The following is a 17,177-nucleotide window of genomic DNA, read 5'->3' on the forward strand; positions in this document are numbered from 1 at the left end:
TTATTTCAGGTTTTTAAACATTTCTTTAACTTTTAGATTTTGAAGTGCACAGTCATGTCATCTGTGAAAAATGACAGATTTTTTCCTTTTCAGTCCTTAGATTTCTATTGACTTTTCTTGCCATCCTGTGCTGGCTGGCATCTCCAACAGGCATGGGGCTGAGGTGATGAAGGCATCTTGGTGACAGAGGGTCCTGACCAAAGGGAAGCCTTCCTTGTTACACTGCTAAGTGAAGTGGTTGTTGTGGGTTTTTTTGTTTTTTTGTTTTTTTTATTCTTTATCATGTTGAGAACGTTTCCCTACATTTCGCATTTGCCAGGAGGTTCTGATTTGTGTTTTTAATCACAGTCATGATTGGATGTTGCCAATTACAATGATCATGTGGCTTTCCCCTTTTGATTTGTTAAAATGGCACGTTAAAATGTCCCTGCATTCCTGGAATAAACCCAACTTAGCCATGATGTTTTTCATAAATTACTAGATTAGTTAACTAATACAGGCACATCTCAGTGATATTGTGGGTTCTGTTCCGGACTTTGGCAATAAAATAAATATCACAATAAAGTGAGGCACACACATTTTTTGGTTTCCCGGTGCATATAGAAGTTATGTTTATGCTGTCTACACTATGCCACCCTGAACGTGCCCGATGTCATCAGAAGTTACGTTTCTGCTGTACTGTAGTCTGTTAAGTGTGCAGTAGCATTGTGTCTAAAAAAACACATGCCTTAATTAAAAATACTTGATTGCTAAAAAATGCTAATGATCATCTGAGCCTTCAGTGAGTCTTCGTGTCTTTGCTGGCAGGCGGGTCCGCTTCAATGTGGATGGCTTCTGAGCACTCAGCGGGGTGGTTGCTGAAATGGGGTGGCCATTGCGATTTCCTAAAATAGGACATTGTGGATCTGTGTCCCTGTCTGAATCACAGCTGAACTGTAATCCCCAGTGTTGGCGGTGGGGCCTGGTGGGAGGTGATTGGATCCTGGAGGTGGGTTCTCGTAGTTTAACACCATCCCCCTAGTGCTGTCCCTGTGATAAAGTTGTCATGAGATCTGGTTGTTTAAAAGTGTGTAGCCCCTCCCGCTGTGTCTTCCTCCTGCTCCGGCCGTGTGAGATGCGTCTGCTTCCCACTTTGCCTTCCATCATGATGGCAGACTTCCTGAGGTGTTCCCGGAAACCGAGCAGATGCCACCATGCTTCCGAAACAGCGTGGAGAATTGTGAGCCAGTTCAACCTCCTTTCTTTATAAATTACCCAGTCTCATTTTTTTCTTAAAGACAGGGTCTTGTTCTGTCATCCAGACTGGAGTGCAGTGACGTGATCTCTGCTCACTGTAGCCTTGACCTCATGGGCTCAAGTGATCCTCCCACCTCTGGGACCACAGGTGTGAGCCACCATGCCTGGCTAATTTTTGCATTTTTTGTAGAGATGGGCTTTCACCACCCTGCCCAGGCTGGACTTGAACTCCCAGGCTGGAGCCATCTGCCCGCCTTGGCCTCCCAAAGTGCTGGGATTACAGGTGTGAGCCACTGTGCCCAGCCAGGTATTTTTTTTTCCTTATTGTGCCCAGCCAGGTATTTCTTTTTTTCTTTCTCTCTCTCTTTTTTTTCTTTTTTTTTTCGAGACAGAGTGTCACTCTGTTGCCCAGGCTGGAGTGCAATGGGAAATCTCAGCTCACTGCAACCTCTACCTCCCAGGTTCAAGTGACTCTCCTGCCTCAGCCTCCCGAGTAGCTGGGACTACAGGTGCCCACCACCATGCCTGGATAATTTTTTTATTTTCAGTAGAGATGGGGTTTCGCCATGTTGGACAGGCCAATCCTGAACTCCTGACCTCAGGTGATCCGCCTGCCTCGGCCTCCCAAAGTACTGGGATTACAGGTGTGAACCATAATGTCTGGCCAGCCAGGTATTTGTTAATAGCAGTGTGAGAACAGACCAATACGGACTGCAATTAAGTTTGCCGTATGGATGGACTCTTTTTTTCACAACTTTTCTCTGTAGGACGTGATGCTGTTTGATAGCATTTTACCCACAGGAGCACTTCTTTCCAAATTGGAGTCACTCCTCTCAAACCCTGCAGCTGTTTTATCCACCAAGTTTATGTAACATTCTGAATCTTTGTTGTTATTTCCACAATGTTCACAGCATCTTCACTGGGAGTAGATTCTACTTCAAGAAACCATTTGCTTTGCTCACCGATAAGAAGCAACTCCTTACCCGTTTGAGTTTGATCAGGAGGTGGCAATGATTCGGTCACATCTTCAGACTCCACTAATAATTCTAGTTCTCTCGCTGTTTCCACCACTTCTGCAGTGACTTCTTCCACTGAAGTCTTGAACTCCTCAAAGTCATCCATGTGCCTTGGAATCAGCTTCCTCTAAACTCCTATTAATGTTGATATTTTGATGCCCTCCCGTGAATCATACATCTTCCTTTTTTTTTTTTTTTTTTTTTTTTTTTTGAGACGGAGTCTTGCTCTGTAGCCCGGGCTGGAGTGCAGTGGCCGGATCTCAGCTCACTGCAAGCTCCGCCTTCCGGGTTTACGCCATTCTCCTGCCTCAGCCTCCCAAGTAACTGGGACTACAGGCGCCCGCCACATCGCCTGGCTAGTGTTTTTGTATTTTTTTAGTAGAGACGGGGTTTCACCGTGTTAGCCAGGATGGTCTCGATCTCCTGACCTCGTGATCCACCCGTCTCGGCCTCCCAAAGTGCTGGGATTACAGGCTTGAGCCACCGCGCCCGGCCGCATCTTCTTAATGGCATCTAGAATGGTGAATCCTTTCCAGAAGGTTACTTTGCCCAGATCCATCAGAGGAATCACTATCCATGGCAGCTGTATTGCTATACAGCAATGTATTTCTTAAATAATAAGACTTGGCAGTATAAATTACTCCACGACTGGGCGTGGTGGCTCACGCCTGTAATCCCAGCACTTTGCGAGGCCGAGGCGGGTGGGTCACCTGAGGTCAGGAGTTTGAGACCAGCGCGGTCAGTGTGATGAAATCCCGTCTCTACTAAAAAAACAAAAATTACCCAGGTGTGGTGGTGTGTGCCTGTAAGCCCAGCTACTCAGGAGGCTGAGGCAGGAGCATTGCTTGAATCTGGGAGGCAGAGGTTGCAGTGAGCTGAGATCATGCTACTGCACTCCAGTCTGGGCAACAAGAATGAAACTCTGTCTCAAAACAACAACAACAATTTATTCCTCCATCCATGGGCTGCAGGGTGGATGTTGTGTTACCAGGCATGAAAGCAACATTCATCTCCTTGTGTATCTCCCCCAGAGCTCTTGGGTGACCAGGTGCATTGGCAATGAGCAGTAATTTTTTGAAAGGAATCTTTTTTTTCCTGAGCAGTAGGTCTCAACAGTGAGCTTAAAATATTCAGTAAACCATGCTGCAAACAGGTATGCTGTCATCCAGGCTTTGTTGTCCCATTTCTAGAGCATAGGCAAAAGTAGGCTTAGCATCATTCTTAAGGGCTATAGGATTTTCAGAATAGTAAATGAGCATTGGTTTCCACTTAAAGTTACCAGCTGTGTTAGGCCCTAATGAGAAAGGCAGCCTGTCCCTTAAAGCTTTGAAGCCAGACATTGACTTCTCTCTAGTTGTGAAAGTCCTAGATGGCGTCTTTCTCCAATATCAGGCTGTTTTGTCTCCATCAATAATCTGTTGAGTGGTCACGGTGGCTCATGTCTGTAATCCCAGCACTTTGATGGGCTTGAGGTGAGCGTATTGCTTGAATCCAGAAGTTCAAGTCAAGACCAAGCTGGGCAACACGACAAAATCCTGTCTCTACAATACCCCCACACCCCCACCCAAAACTAGCCAGGCCTGGTGGCTGGTGCCTGTCATCTCAGCCTCTTCGGAGGCTGACTTGGGAGGATTGCTTGAGCCTAGGAGGCAGAGGTTGCAGTGAGCTGAGATTGTGCCAGCGCACTCCAGCCTAGGTAACAGAGTGAGACCCTGTCTCAGAGGAAAAGAAAAAGAAAAAGAAAATCTATTTTTGAGTGTAGCCACCTTCATCAGTGATCTTAGCTTCAACTTCAGATGACTTGCTGCAGCTTCTCCGTGGGCACCTGCTGCTTCCCTTATGCTTTTAAGTGATGAAGATGGCTTCTTTTCTTAAATCTCCTGAGCCAGCCTCTGCTAGCTTCCAACTTTTTCTCTGCAGCTTCCTCACCTCTCTCTCAACCTTCATAGAATTGAAGCGAGTAAGGGCCTTGCTAGGCACTAGGCTTTGGTTTAAGGGAATATTGAGGCTGGTTTGATCTATCTGGACCACTCAAACTTTCTCCATATCAGCAATAAGGCTGTTTCATTTTCTTTTTTTTTTTTTTTTGAGACGGAGTCTCGCTCTGTCCCCCAGGCTGGAGTGCAGTGGCCAGATCTCAGCTCACTTCAAGCTCTGTCTCCTGGGTTTACACCATTCTCCTGCTTCAGCCTCCCGAGTAGCTGGGACTACCGGAGCCTGCCACCTCGCCCGGCTAGTTTTTTTTTTTTTGGTATTTTTTAGTAGAGACGGGGTTTCACCGTGTTAGCCAGGATGATCTCGATCTCCTGACCTCGTGATCCACCCGTCTCAGCCTCCCAAAGTGCTGGCATTACAGGCTTGAGCCACCACGCCCGGCCTCATTTTCTTATCATTTGTGTGTTTACTTGAGTAGCACTTTTAATTTCCTTCAGGAACTTTTTCTTCGCATTAATCACTTGGCCAACTGTTCGGCACAAGAGGTCCAGTTTTTGGCCTATCTCGGCTTTCAACACACCTTCCTCAGCAGGCTTAGTCACTTCTAGCTTTTGATGTAAAGTGAGAACCGTGCGACTCATCCTTTTACTTGGACATTACAGGCCATCAGAGGGTTATTAAGTGGCGTCATTTCAACACTGCTGTGTAACAGGGAATAGGGAAGGTGGGGCAGAGGGAGAGAGATGGGAATAGCCGCTCGGCGGAGCAGTTCAGAGCACGCACGACCTTTATCCACTCAGTTCCTCCTCTGATAGCGGCCCGGTTCACAGCACTGAAAAAAATTACGGTAGGAACATCAAAGATCACTGACCACAGATCACCGTGACAGGTATAATAATCATGAAAAAGTTTGAACGATTGCAAAAGTTACCAAAATGTGCCGCAGACGCCGAAAGTGAGCCCTGGCTGTTAGAAAGACGCGGCTGATAGACTTGCTGAATTCAGGGCTGCCACGAACCTTCACGCTGCAAAAACTCAGTGTCTGGAAGTGCACTGAAGCCAGGCACAGTGAACAAGCTTCCTTCTGGCTTCTGGCATTCATACTTGTGAATGAGACTGCCCTGTAATTATCCTTTGCATCCTGTTTTTGTCAGGTTTTGGCAAAAAGATTATAGTAGCTTCAAGATGCACTGAGCAGGGCCAGGTATGTCTTTCTTTCTTTCTTTTTTTTTTTTTTTTTTTTTACTTCTCTAAAAGAGTTTATGGACGATTGGAATCCCTACACCAAGAGTGTAGGATCTCACTGGTGAAACCGTTCTGAACTCAGTGTGATCATTTTTTTGGTGGTAGATGTTTGGCTTCTGTTTCAGTTTTGTAACGATGATGGTATTCTTTGGGTTTTCTTTTTTCTTTTTTTGGTAACAGCTTTGTGGAGATATAGTTCACCCACTGTATGACTCACCCATTTCGAGGGGTTAAGTGTGATAGTTTAATATATTCACATACTTTGTAAAGGTTAATTTGGTATAAATTGGCATATCTGTCACCTTAAGTATTTGTCTTGTCTTTAAGCTTAAAGCATTCAAATTCTTCTCTGCTATCTATTTTGAAATATACAGTAGATTATTGTAAACTGTAATCACCGTACTGATCTGTAAACACCGCGTCTTATTTCTGGGTCTTGCTTCTTTCATCCAGTGTTTATCTGTACCCACTAATCAGCCTCTCTCCCTCTCCGCCTCTGATTTATTCTTGAGGATATTTTTGTCCGTTATCGTTCTTAGGAATTTGTCCATTTAAGTTTACATTTTTAAGTTCATTGCTATAAAGAGGCATCAGTAGCCTCTGATTTTAAAAGACCTGAAGCACTGGACCCTGTTCCCCTTCCTTTCCTGACCTGATTCGCGCCTCCTCTTTTTATCATCAACTCCCTTGATAAAACTCTTGACTTTATTGATCTTTTCAGGGAACCAACTTTGTGGCTTTTTGTATGTTTTCTATCTTATTAATTTCTGAGTTTTAGATTGTTTTGTTCCTTCTTCTAAATTTGTTTTCCTAATTTTTTGAGATACATCTTGTGTCATTTGTTTTCAGCATTTTATTTATTTGTTTGTTTGTTTGTTTGTTTTTTGAGACAGAGTCTTGCTCTGTGCCCCAGTCTGGAGTGCAGTGGCACAGTCTCGGCTCACTGCAACCTCCACCTCCGGGGTTCAAGCGATTCTCCTGCCTCAGCTTCTCATGTAGCTGGGACTACAAGTGCATGTCACCACGCCCAGCTAATTTTTTGTATTTTTTTAGTAGAGACAGAGTTTCCCCATGTTGCCCAGGCTGGTCTCCAACTCCTGGGCTCAGGCAATCTGCCCGCCTTGGCCTCCCAAAGTGCTAGGATTACAAGTGTGAGCTACTGCACCCGGCTCGTTATCAGCATTTTAAAATGTTCTAATGCAGTCCACACTTAAGGTTGCTGTTCCCCTTAGGAACTATTTAGGCTGCATCATGCAGCCTATATGTTATGACATGAATTTCTTTTTTTTACTGTTTTGTTCAACATATTTTTGAATTCCTGCTTTGAATTTTTTGACAGTTGATCACTTTTTAAAAAAAATTGTTTTTTAAGTCAGAGTCTCTGTCAGCCAGGCTGGAGTGCAGTGGTGCGATCTTGGCTCACTGCAACATAAACCTCTCAGGTTCAAGTGATTCTTCTGCCTCAGCTTCCCAAGTAGCTGGGATTACAAGCGCCTGCCACCACGCCTGGCTAATTTTTTTTTTTTTTTTTTTTTTGACACAGAGTCTCACTTTGTTGCCGAGGCTGGAGTGCAATGGCACAATCTCGGCTCACTGCAACCTCCACCTCCCTGGTTTGAGTGGTTCTTCTGCCTCAGCCTCCCAAGTAGCTGGAATTACAGGCATCTGCTACCATGCCTGGCTGATTTTTTGTGTTTTTAGTAGAGACAGGGTTTCACTATATTGGCCAGGCTGATCTCGAACTCCTGACCTCAGGTGATCCACCCGCGTTAGCCTCTCAAAGTGCTGAGATTATAGACATGAGCCACTGCGCCCGGCCTACTTTTTGTATTTTTAGTAGAGATGGGGTTTCACCATGCTGGCCAGGCTGGTCTCGAACTCCTGAGCTCGAGTGATCCGCCACCTTGGCTTCCCAAAGTGTTGGGATTACAGGCGTGAGCCACCACGCCTGGCCATGATAACTGTTTTTAACTTCTGAACATACTAGGATTTTTGCAGATAACTTTTTGTTACATTTTTTCCCTAGTTTAAGTGTCTTGGGGGTGAAGGAGTCTGCTCTGCTTGATCTCTGTCTTCTGAAACTTGTCAGGGCTTGCCTTACGGCTCAGCACATGGTCAGATTTTAAAATGTTCTGTGTCTTTGAACAGATTCTAGTTCTGTAGTGGTAGGGGCAGCGTTGTGTGTGGATTCATTGAATCAAGTTTATTCGTCGTGTTGTTTAAATCTTCTATACCAAGGGTCAGCAAACTATAGCCCATAGGCTTAGCCTGGCTAGCTACCTGCTTTTGTGAAGTTTTATTGGATCACAGTCATACCCATTTGTTTATGTCTTGTCTACAGCTGTTTTTGCATTGTGGATTTGCCTATTTTTTCTTGCAGTTGTATCAAGTTTTGCTTTATATACTTGAGAACTATGTTATTAGGTGTTAAAAGACTTAAAATTTTATATCTTCCTTATGAATGAAGTGACTATTACCGTGAAACGATCTTAACTTTTTAATGCTTTCTGCCTTTCATACTTTGTCTGGAATTAATATAGCAGCACCAGCTGCCTGTTGTTTACTGTTTGCTTTGCACGTCTCTTATTTTTTTATTTTTAATTTTACTGTGTCTTTAAGTCTTAAATGTATCTCTTGTGGACAGTGTATGGATTGGAGGATTTTTTTAACTGAAGTTTGACAGTCCTTCCTTTAAGTCTGATAACTAGAAAAATTTAACTGGATCATTTATTTGGTTTACTTTAAAGGTAGCTACAGATATTTGTGTTTAAATATACCATCTTATATTGTGCTGATTTCTCGGTCTGTGCTGATTTTTTTCCTTTCCTTCTCCTTTCTTGCTCTTTTTTGAGTCAACTATTGATTCTTTCATTTTCTGCCCTCCACCAGTTTGGATGTTACAGACTCTGTTCTTTTTTTTTTTTTTTTGAGATGGAGTCTTGTTGTGTTGCCCAGGCTGCAGTACAGTGGTACGATCGATCTTGGCTCACTACAAGCTCGGCCTCCCGGGTTCACGCCATTCTCCTGCCTCAGCCTCCCGAGTAACTGGGACTACAGGTGCCTGCCACCACGCCTGGCTAATTTTTTGTGTTTTTAGTAGAGATGGGGTTTCACCGTGTTAGCCAGGATGGTCTCGATCTCCTGACCTCGTGATCCGCCCGTCTCGGCCTCCCAAAGTGCTGGGATTACAGGCTTGAGCCACTGTGCCCGGCGGACTCTGTTCTTTTATTGGTTTCCCCACAAGCACAACATTCTTATTAAACAAATCTGCAATTAACCTGTACCTTTTACACTTGGGAATATCCAAGGACCTGCGAGGCTGTATATTTAAATTCTTTTTTTTTTTTTCCCCAAGACGGAGTCTTGCTCTGTCACCCAGGCTGGAGTGCAGTGACGCAATCTTGGCTCACTGCAGCCTCTGCCTCCTGGGTTCAAGCAGTTCTCCTGCCTCAGTCTCCCGAGTAGCTGGGATTACAGGTACCCACCATTATGCCCAGCTAATTTTTGTATTTTTAGTAGAGATGGGGTTTCTCTATGTTGGCCAGGCTGGTCTTAAACTCCTGACCTCAGGTGATCAGCCCACCTTGGCATCCCAAAGTTCTGGGGTTACAGGCATGAGCCACCACACCCGGCCTGTGTATTCAAATTCTTTTTTACTTTTGAATATCACAAAACATTGCTGGATTATTACTTTTTTTTTCTTTTTCTGTAGATAACAGGGTTTTGCCATGTTGTCCATGCTGGTCTCGAACTCCTGAACTCAAGTGATCCTTGTGCCTTGGCGTCCCAAGTGCTGGGATTACAGGCGTGAGCCACTGTGCCCGGCCTGATTACATTTTGTGTTAGATTTGCACACACTTGCCGCTTTCTTTGCCTTTATGTTTGGCATCTCAGACTTCCCATCTGGGATCACTTTTTCTCCTTGAAGTGCACGTACGTGAGAAATTCCTCTAGTCAGAGTGTGCTGGTGGTGAACCCACCCCTTTTGCGTTTGTCCGGAAGTGCTGGTTTTCCCTGCTCCTTGGGGGACGTGCTTGCTGGCTGCAGAACTCTCAGTTGGCAGTGGTGTTCTTTCAGAACTTTGATATCAGCCTGTGCTTGGCCTCAGCATCTTTTTGTGTGAAGAAATCCTTGTCAGGATGTCTCTCCTTTGAAGGTAATCTCCCTTTTTTATCAGGTTGCTTCTAAGATCAAAATTAAAAACTTTTGTGCTTCAAAGGACACCATCAAGAAAGTGAAAGGATGACCACAGGAAGGAGGAAGTTGTTTATAAATCACGGATCTGGCTGGGGATGTGCATCCAGAGCCTCTAAAGGTCTCTTAGAAGCCTGAGTGACTCGTGACCGAGTCCCCGGGACCCCCTTGCCCTTACCGAGTGCGTTGAGAAGGGCTGGCAGACGGGGAGGAGGGAGCCCTGCTGCTTGGGCTGGCCGCAGTGAGCAGCAGCAATGCTGTGGTTCTGGCTCTTGCCTTCCTGCCCTGTGCAGAGCACCCCTCCCCATCTGCTCCCTGCCACTGAGAATTACTGGTCCCCCGGGAAGGCTTCCTTGTGTGCACAGTGGCTGCCTTGGCCCCGGTTCTCTTGGTTGTTGAGAGGAGCCTGGGAGAACCCGTGGCTGGGAGTGGTGGAGATTGGCAACCCGGTGCTGGTGATGCTCTTGACCTGCCTAGGTCAAGAAGAAACTGGGAAGATGCCATAAACAGAGGAGGAGTGTCTTAGGTGCTGTCAGCACATGGTCTGCCTTTGGCGCACTGCCTTCTTTCTGCTGATTAACTGCAGGCTTGCCTTCCAGTTTAATGTGAGCAGGCGGATAGTGCTGCTATTGCATTCTGACATAGAAAATGTACTTTGAATGAGATGCCTTCATTGAGAGTAAATGATCTGGAGGTAGAAAGAAAAAGGCAAATGCTATTGTTCTCTTCAAGAATTGGCTGTCAAGCTGGCTCTGCAAGTCAGGCCCTCTGCAGCTGAGGTTCCACTTTAGACCTAGGTCAGTGTCTTGGAGAGGGAGCACCTGCTAGGTCCATTGGAGAAGCACATTCTGGATGAGCGAAAACTTGGATTTAAAAACGCAAGATTCCAGCTTGCACTTCTAGCCATGGTGGAAGATCCAGGGCAAATTTCACGGCCTACCTTAATCAACCAGAAGATCAAACAAAAGTGAATGAAGCCAGAGGCCTCAGACACTGGTGGCAGGCTGTGTGGACAGTGACCAGAGAGGGGAATAAGGGGAGTGAGGCCTCGGTAGCCCAGCTTGTCACCTGCGGAGTCTCCAGCTGCAGGGCAGGGAGGGGAACCAGGACCTGGTGGAGACAGAGTGTGGAGTTAAGGGGCTCCAGGAAGGCTGGAATGTGCAAAGAAAAATATGGGAGAAGAGGGAGTTCCATAAAGAAAGAGCTTTGGAGAGCTGAGGAGGGGCTTCCAGTCTTTGAGAGCTGACCACAGGTGGTGTGTGGATGCTGCCTGGGTGAGGGAAAGGGGCATGGGAGAGCAGGGGTGTCACAGTCCCCGAGTGCACAGGATGGGGTCTGTGCGCTCAGTGGTCAGAGGGAGAGACTCACCACCCAAGTTTGTCCTACAAAGGTCTGCTCAGGACTCACCAAACGGAGCCTACGAGCGAGATCCGAAAGGATCAAACTGGTTCTAGGTTGACTGCTCCTGGAACAAAGCCCAGAGATGCAGGACAGTAGCAAACCCAGCGTCCGGCACCAAGTTCGTAGGCACCAAGCTCACAGTGCCCAGCAGCCAAGCAAAAGTGACTGCCATACAGAAAACCCAGAAGAGGAAAATCAATGGTTGGAAACATCCAGGCTAGACGCTGTAGCTCCCACCTGCAATCCCAGCACTTTGGGAGGCTGAGGCAGGAGGATCACTTGAGCCCAGGAGTTCAAGACCAGCCTGGGCCACATAGCAAGACCCTGTCTCTAAAAAGGTATGTGTTCTTTTGTTTGTTTGAAAAAATAATTAGCTGAGCATAGTGGTATGCACCTGTAGTTCCAGCTACTCAAAGGCAGAGGCAGGAGGATCCCTTGAGCCTGGAGTTTGAGGCTGCAGTGAGCTATGATTATGCCACTGCCCTCTAGCCTAGGCAACAGAGTGAAACTCTGTTAAAAAAAAAGAAGAGAAAAGCGAAGGGAAGGGATCTATATCTATCCAGATGTTAGAGCTAGCAGACAAGGATGTTAAGATGGCGTTAATAAGTATGTTCCACGTGTTCAATGTCAGGGAATATATGATAAAAATAAAAAATGGAAGATATTAAAAAAAAAGACCCAGGGCCAGACGTCATGGCTCATGCCTGTAATCCCAGCACTTTGGGAGGCTGAGGTGTGAGGATTGTTTGAGCTCAGGAGATCAAGACCACCCTAGACAACCCCATCTGTACAGAAAAGTACAAACATTAACTGGGCGTGGTGGTGCACACCTGTGGTCTCAGCTCTTAGGAAGCTGAGGTAGGGGGATGGCTTGAGCCCAGCAAGGTTGAGGCTGCAGTGAGCCATGATCATACCATTGCACTCCAGCCTGGGTGACAGCGTGGGACTGTCTCAAAAAGAAAAAAGACCCAAAGAAAAAAGACCCAAATAAATCTTCTAAAAATGAAAAATATGCTGAATGGGATTCATGGTAGATTAGACATTGCAGAAGAAAAGATCAGTGTACTTGAAGACGCAACACTTTGTAAAATGAAACACAAAGAAAGACAAAAAAATGAACAGAGCATCCGTGGGACCATATCGAGCAGAGTAACGTACGCAACTGATTTCCAGAAAAGAGGCGCACGTGGTAGAAAATACCTGAGGACGATAATGGCTGAATCTGATGAAAACTCATTCCGAAGAAGCTCAACAAATCTCAAACAGAAGAAACATGAAGATGTTCACCCCAGTACACACACACCATTATCCAATTGCCGAGAATCCTAAAAGGAGACAGAGGCAAACGCTATCACATACAGAGGAACAAAGACGAAAGTGAGCCGGCTTCTGATCAGAAACTCTGCGATTTGAAGACAGTGGAGGATATGCCTTTCAAACACCGGAAGACAATATTGGACACCTGTCTATAGAAACAATGGCCCTTTACCCTACTTTATGCTATATTTAAAAATTAACTCAAAATGGATCATAGACCTAAACGTGAAAGCTAGAACTGTGAGATTAATACAAGAAAATATGTGATGTATACACTGTCTTTGTCAGTTTGGGCTGCTGTAAAAAAAATTAACACCGACTGGCTGGCTTAAGTAACCGACATTTATTTCTCACAGTTCTGGGGGCTGGAAGTCCGAGGTCGAGGTGCCTGTAGGTTTGGTGCCTGGTGAGGGCCTCTTCCTGGTTGTGCCCTCATATGGCAGAGAGACAGGAAGCAGCTGGCTTGTGTCTTTTGGCATAATGGCACCCATCCCATTTTTGAGGCTCCTCCCTCTTGGCCTAATCCCCTGCCAATGGCCCTGTCTCCAAATTTTCATCACATTAGCAGGGAGGATTTCAATGTATGAATTTGGACCAGGCATGGTGACTCATACCTGTAATTCCAGCACTTTGGGAGGGCGAGGCGAGCGGATCACTTGAGTTCAAGAGTTCAAGATCAGCCTAGGCAACATAGTGAAATGCTATCTCTACAAAAAATGTTTAAAAAAATTATCTGGGCATAGTGGCACACACCTGTAATCCCAGCTACTTGGGAGGCTGAGGTGGGAGAATCACTTGAGCCCAGAAGACTGAGGCTGCAGTGAATCGTGATTGTGCCACGGTGACTCCAGCCTGGGTGATAGAGCAAGATCCTGTCTCAAAAAAACATAGGAATTTGTGGCTGGGGGATACAAACATTCAGTCCATAGTGTCTGTAGTGGAATATTATCCAGCCTTAAATGTGAATGACATTCTGACACCTGCCACCAAGTGGGTGAGCCTTGAGGACATTATGTTAAGTCAAATAAGCTGGTCACATAAGGACAAATGTGTATGATTCTGCTTATATGAGGTCCCTAGAGTGGTTAACTGAGAGACAGAAAGTGGGATGGTGGGTGCCAGGGGCTGGGGGGGATGGTGTTTAATGGGGACAGTATTTCTGCTTGGGAAGATGAGAAAGTTCTGGAAATGGACAGGGGTGAGGGTTGCACAGCAGTGGGAATGGATATAAAGCCCCTGAACCATACACCTAAATATGATGAATTTTATGTTATGTATATTTCACCACAATGTAACACAAATGAGCAAACATGGGCTTTTTCCTGGTTGCGGGCAGGCAGGCTAATGGTCTGCTGGGGGTGGCTGGGCTGGACTTTGGAGGAGCCCAGGGCTGCGGCAGGGCTTTGGGGAGCAGCGGGAGTGCATGTAAGGCTGGCGTAGCTGTCGCAGGAGCTGTGGCATCCGGAGGGGCCCGAGGTGGCCCCACCTTTCCAAGAGCCTGCAGGTGGCTTCCCCGTGTCCTTCCTGGGGCGTGACCTCTGGCGGCTCCGGGACTGTTCATTTATGAGCCATCTGTTGGGCCTCCTGGCCAGGCAGTGGGAAGCAGTGCGACAGCAACGCCCTGAATGGCCTTGACCCTGATGTTTAAGTTACGGAGTGTTGGATCAGGAGAGGATGTTAATGCATGCTTGTCAGTCTCCCTGGCACGCAGCCTTTAGAGTTTTGAAGTGGCCACACGTATTTGGTCACACGGCGTCTCTCCGGTCCTACGCAAGCACGTTGACATGTGTGCCTTTCACTTTCAGGCTTGTCCAGCCGGAAGCCCTGAGGGCAGCTGTTCCCACTGGCTCTGCTGACCTTGTGCCTTGGTAAGTGGGCAGTGAGGCCGCCTGACACAGGGCGCCGTGTGTGTGTGTGTGTGTGTGTGTGTGTGTGTCCAGTGTTGGGGTCAGTGTTGGACCTTGATACCTTGTTGATTAATTTTTCTTAAAGGGTATATATTTTAACCTTTGCTTGTGACCAACAGAGTATTTATTATGGTCTCTTCTCATTTGCCCAAAACCCAGATGTTTAAGTTCAGGTAACTTTGTTCTCTTCCTGCGAGGGGTGAGCTGAGCTCAAAGGGGCTGAGCTACAAATGCTGCTGGGCTGAGGTGCCTGCCAGGGCACAGCGGACATGGGGGTCACCTCACAGGGCTGCCCCGGCTCTGTTAGCAGCCCAGGAAGTCCATCTCTCTCCTGGAGACTGACTGGGAGCCATCTGTGGGATGGGGCAGGCCTGTGGCCTGGGGACAGCTGCACGATCCCCGTGGGGAACCCAGCTGGCTATTGCTGGAGGGTGCCCTGCTCCTGGGGGTCGGTGCCCTGCTCTTGGGAGTTGGTGCCCTGCTCCTGGGGGCCGCTCTCCTCAGGAAGCCCTGGGTCTGGCTGAGAGCAGGGAATTGCCTGGCTGTTGAGTCACTGGGTGGGCCTGGGGATGGGCAGCTCTTCCTGTGCTCCTGCAGCCTGTCCTCATAGGGCCCCTGCCTGCTGCTCCGTGTGTTCTGCCCCCATTCCCAGGCCTGCTGCTGCAGCTGATGAGGCTGCAGGTCCCTTCCAGGTGGGCCTGGACCCTGTGTCCTTCTCCCGCCGTGGCTGCTTTCGACCTGGGAGGCGTCTCTCCTCCAAATACTGTCGGCAGAGATCAAATCCCATCCCTGATGTTCTGAGGCTTCCAGGTGTCACTCACAGGCCCAGTTCTGGGTAGGCAGGTGACTTAGCCTCCTGCGTCCCAGTCACAACCCAGGGTGTGTTGACAGCTGCCATTTGATGAAAACAAACATGAGCAGGATTGACGTGGCCAGCGCCAAGCTCGGGCTTTCAGAGATGCAGTCATGGCTGACCTCGAATAGCACTGCTGACCGTCTGAGCCGGGTGCTGAATGCCTCCTTAGTTTTCAAATTAAAATGACTGCATTTAGTGTCTCTTTTTATTTTTTATTATTTATTTATCTTGAAACAGTCTGGCTCTGTCGCCCAGGCTGGAGTGCAGTGGAACGATCTCGGCTCACTGCCACCTCCGCTTCCCGGGTTCAAATGAGTCTCCTGCCTCAGTCCTCTGAGTAGCTGGGTCTACAGGTGCCCGCCACCACGCCCAGCTAATTTTTGTGTTTTTAGTAGAGACAGGATCTCACCATGTCAGCCGGGATGGTCTCTATTGCTTGACCTCGTGATCCGCCCGCCTTGGCCTCCCCAAGTGCTGGGATTACAGGCTTGAGCCACCGTGCCCGGCCTAGTGTCTCTTTAGGATTGTTTTATTAAGATTGCTTACTTGATAGCAGATACTATAAAGATACTAACGATACTGTAATGACACAGACAGTGGCAGCTCCCAGCTGACCGGCACTCGGAGCTCTCCTCTCTAACATTCTGAATTCACAGAAGTTGACTTGCTGGGTTTGCTTATTGTTGATTTAATACTTTGCCTGTGGTTTAAACTGTTAAATTGTTGCAAATTGCTATTCTGTGCAAAAGAAACTTGAACCGTCTTGCCCCCCCCCCCCCTGCCCAGTTCAGCTCTCAGGGCGTTCCCGGCATTCCCACTCCTCTGCGTGTCCTTTGGCTATTGTTGGACCGTACTCAGGGCCGAGAGGAGGGCATGGGGCTTCCGCCGAGGCCACAGGGCTGTGGGAAGGCCACCAGCAAGGGCTGGGGGGCCAGGGGGCTTCCAGTCTGCCAGGTGCAGGATGTGGCGCACGTGGGCTTGTGCTGTGGACAAGGTTTTGCTTCTAGGGGAGAAACTGGCCGAGGTGCACCAGGCGTCAGCAGACCTCTCCCAGAAAGACGACATTTCGAGAAGATGAAGGTGGAAATCAGTTTGATCTCCTTGGTCCCCTTTCTGGGGACAGGTAATCACGGTTCTGTAACGACCCAGGTCTGGGGAAAAGAATGGGAAGAAGGACAGGTTGGAAACATTGTGTCTTTTGGGGCTAGTAATGGCTGCAGAACAACCCAAATCAGATTTACAACTAAGCTTCCAGGACGAGTAACTTGACATTCACAAAACTGGATGACTGTCAGTGGTGGTGCGGCATGTATCACTTTTGGGAGGGAGGAGAGAGTGCAGAACTAAACAGACGGTGCCGCACTGCAGCCCACCGCCCAAGCTGGTGAGTGTTAACATCGAAATCTGTAGCAAAACATTTGCCCATGACTTGCACCAGTACCTCTCGAAAGGTGCCCAAATATCTAACAAACATCTGAAAAGGCAACTTCATTGGTTATCAGAGAAATGAACATTTAAAACCAGAAATGTTGTATCACTCCACAGTCAGTGGATTGGCTAAAACCAAAGAGACAGATAAGGCCAGAGTTGGTGAGGAGGTGGGATGGGGTGCGATGGGACGCTTGTTCCTCATGGTGGCTGTGACTTGACCTCTTTTTGGAAAACTTTGGTGATATCTTCCAAAGCGGAGCAAACCCATGGCTTGTGACCCAGCTGCTCTGCTCTGGGGCGTGAACCCACAGCCAGGCCCAAGGGCGTCACCGGCTCCATGTTCATCAGACCCGTGTGCCCTGCGGTGGTGGACTGGGTGAATACACTGCCATGTGCTTGCCCAGGGGAGCAGCACGGAATGAGGTGCATGGAGACAGCCCCGCTCCGCCTGGACGAGCCGACAGGCACATGCTGGGTGGAAGTAAGCACAGTGGGTCAGCACATGTGCAGGGCCCACGTGCGTGCAGCGCAGTGACAGGTAGACCTAGCAGGGGGAGCGGGAGGGGCAGTTGCCCTGGCAGGAGGCAAAGGAGGCCTGGGGGGCTTCAGGGGCTGGTGAGGGTCCCTTCCCCTCCCCTC

At 47.8% G+C, this 17,177-nt stretch overlaps 1 protein-coding gene across 1 annotated transcript in view; it reads left to right on the top strand.

Annotated features, from left to right (window-relative positions):
- AGPAT3 (1-acylglycerol-3-phosphate O-acyltransferase 3) overlaps positions 1–17,177 on the top strand; it is a 129,333-nt gene that overhangs the window by 27,307 nt on the left and 84,849 nt on the right. Inside the window, exon 2 of the mRNA XM_011954127.1 lies at positions 14,150–14,212. The gene's annotated coding sequence lies outside the window, so the exon portion shown is untranslated. The remainder of the gene's footprint in view (positions 1–14,149; positions 14,213–17,177) is intronic.

This window comes from Colobus angolensis, unplaced genomic scaffold (genome assembly GCF_000951035.1).
Source record: "Colobus angolensis palliatus isolate OR3802 unplaced genomic scaffold, Cang.pa_1.0 Scaffold38, whole genome shotgun sequence".
Classification (NCBI taxonomy): domain Eukaryota; kingdom Metazoa; phylum Chordata; class Mammalia; order Primates; family Cercopithecidae; genus Colobus; species Colobus angolensis.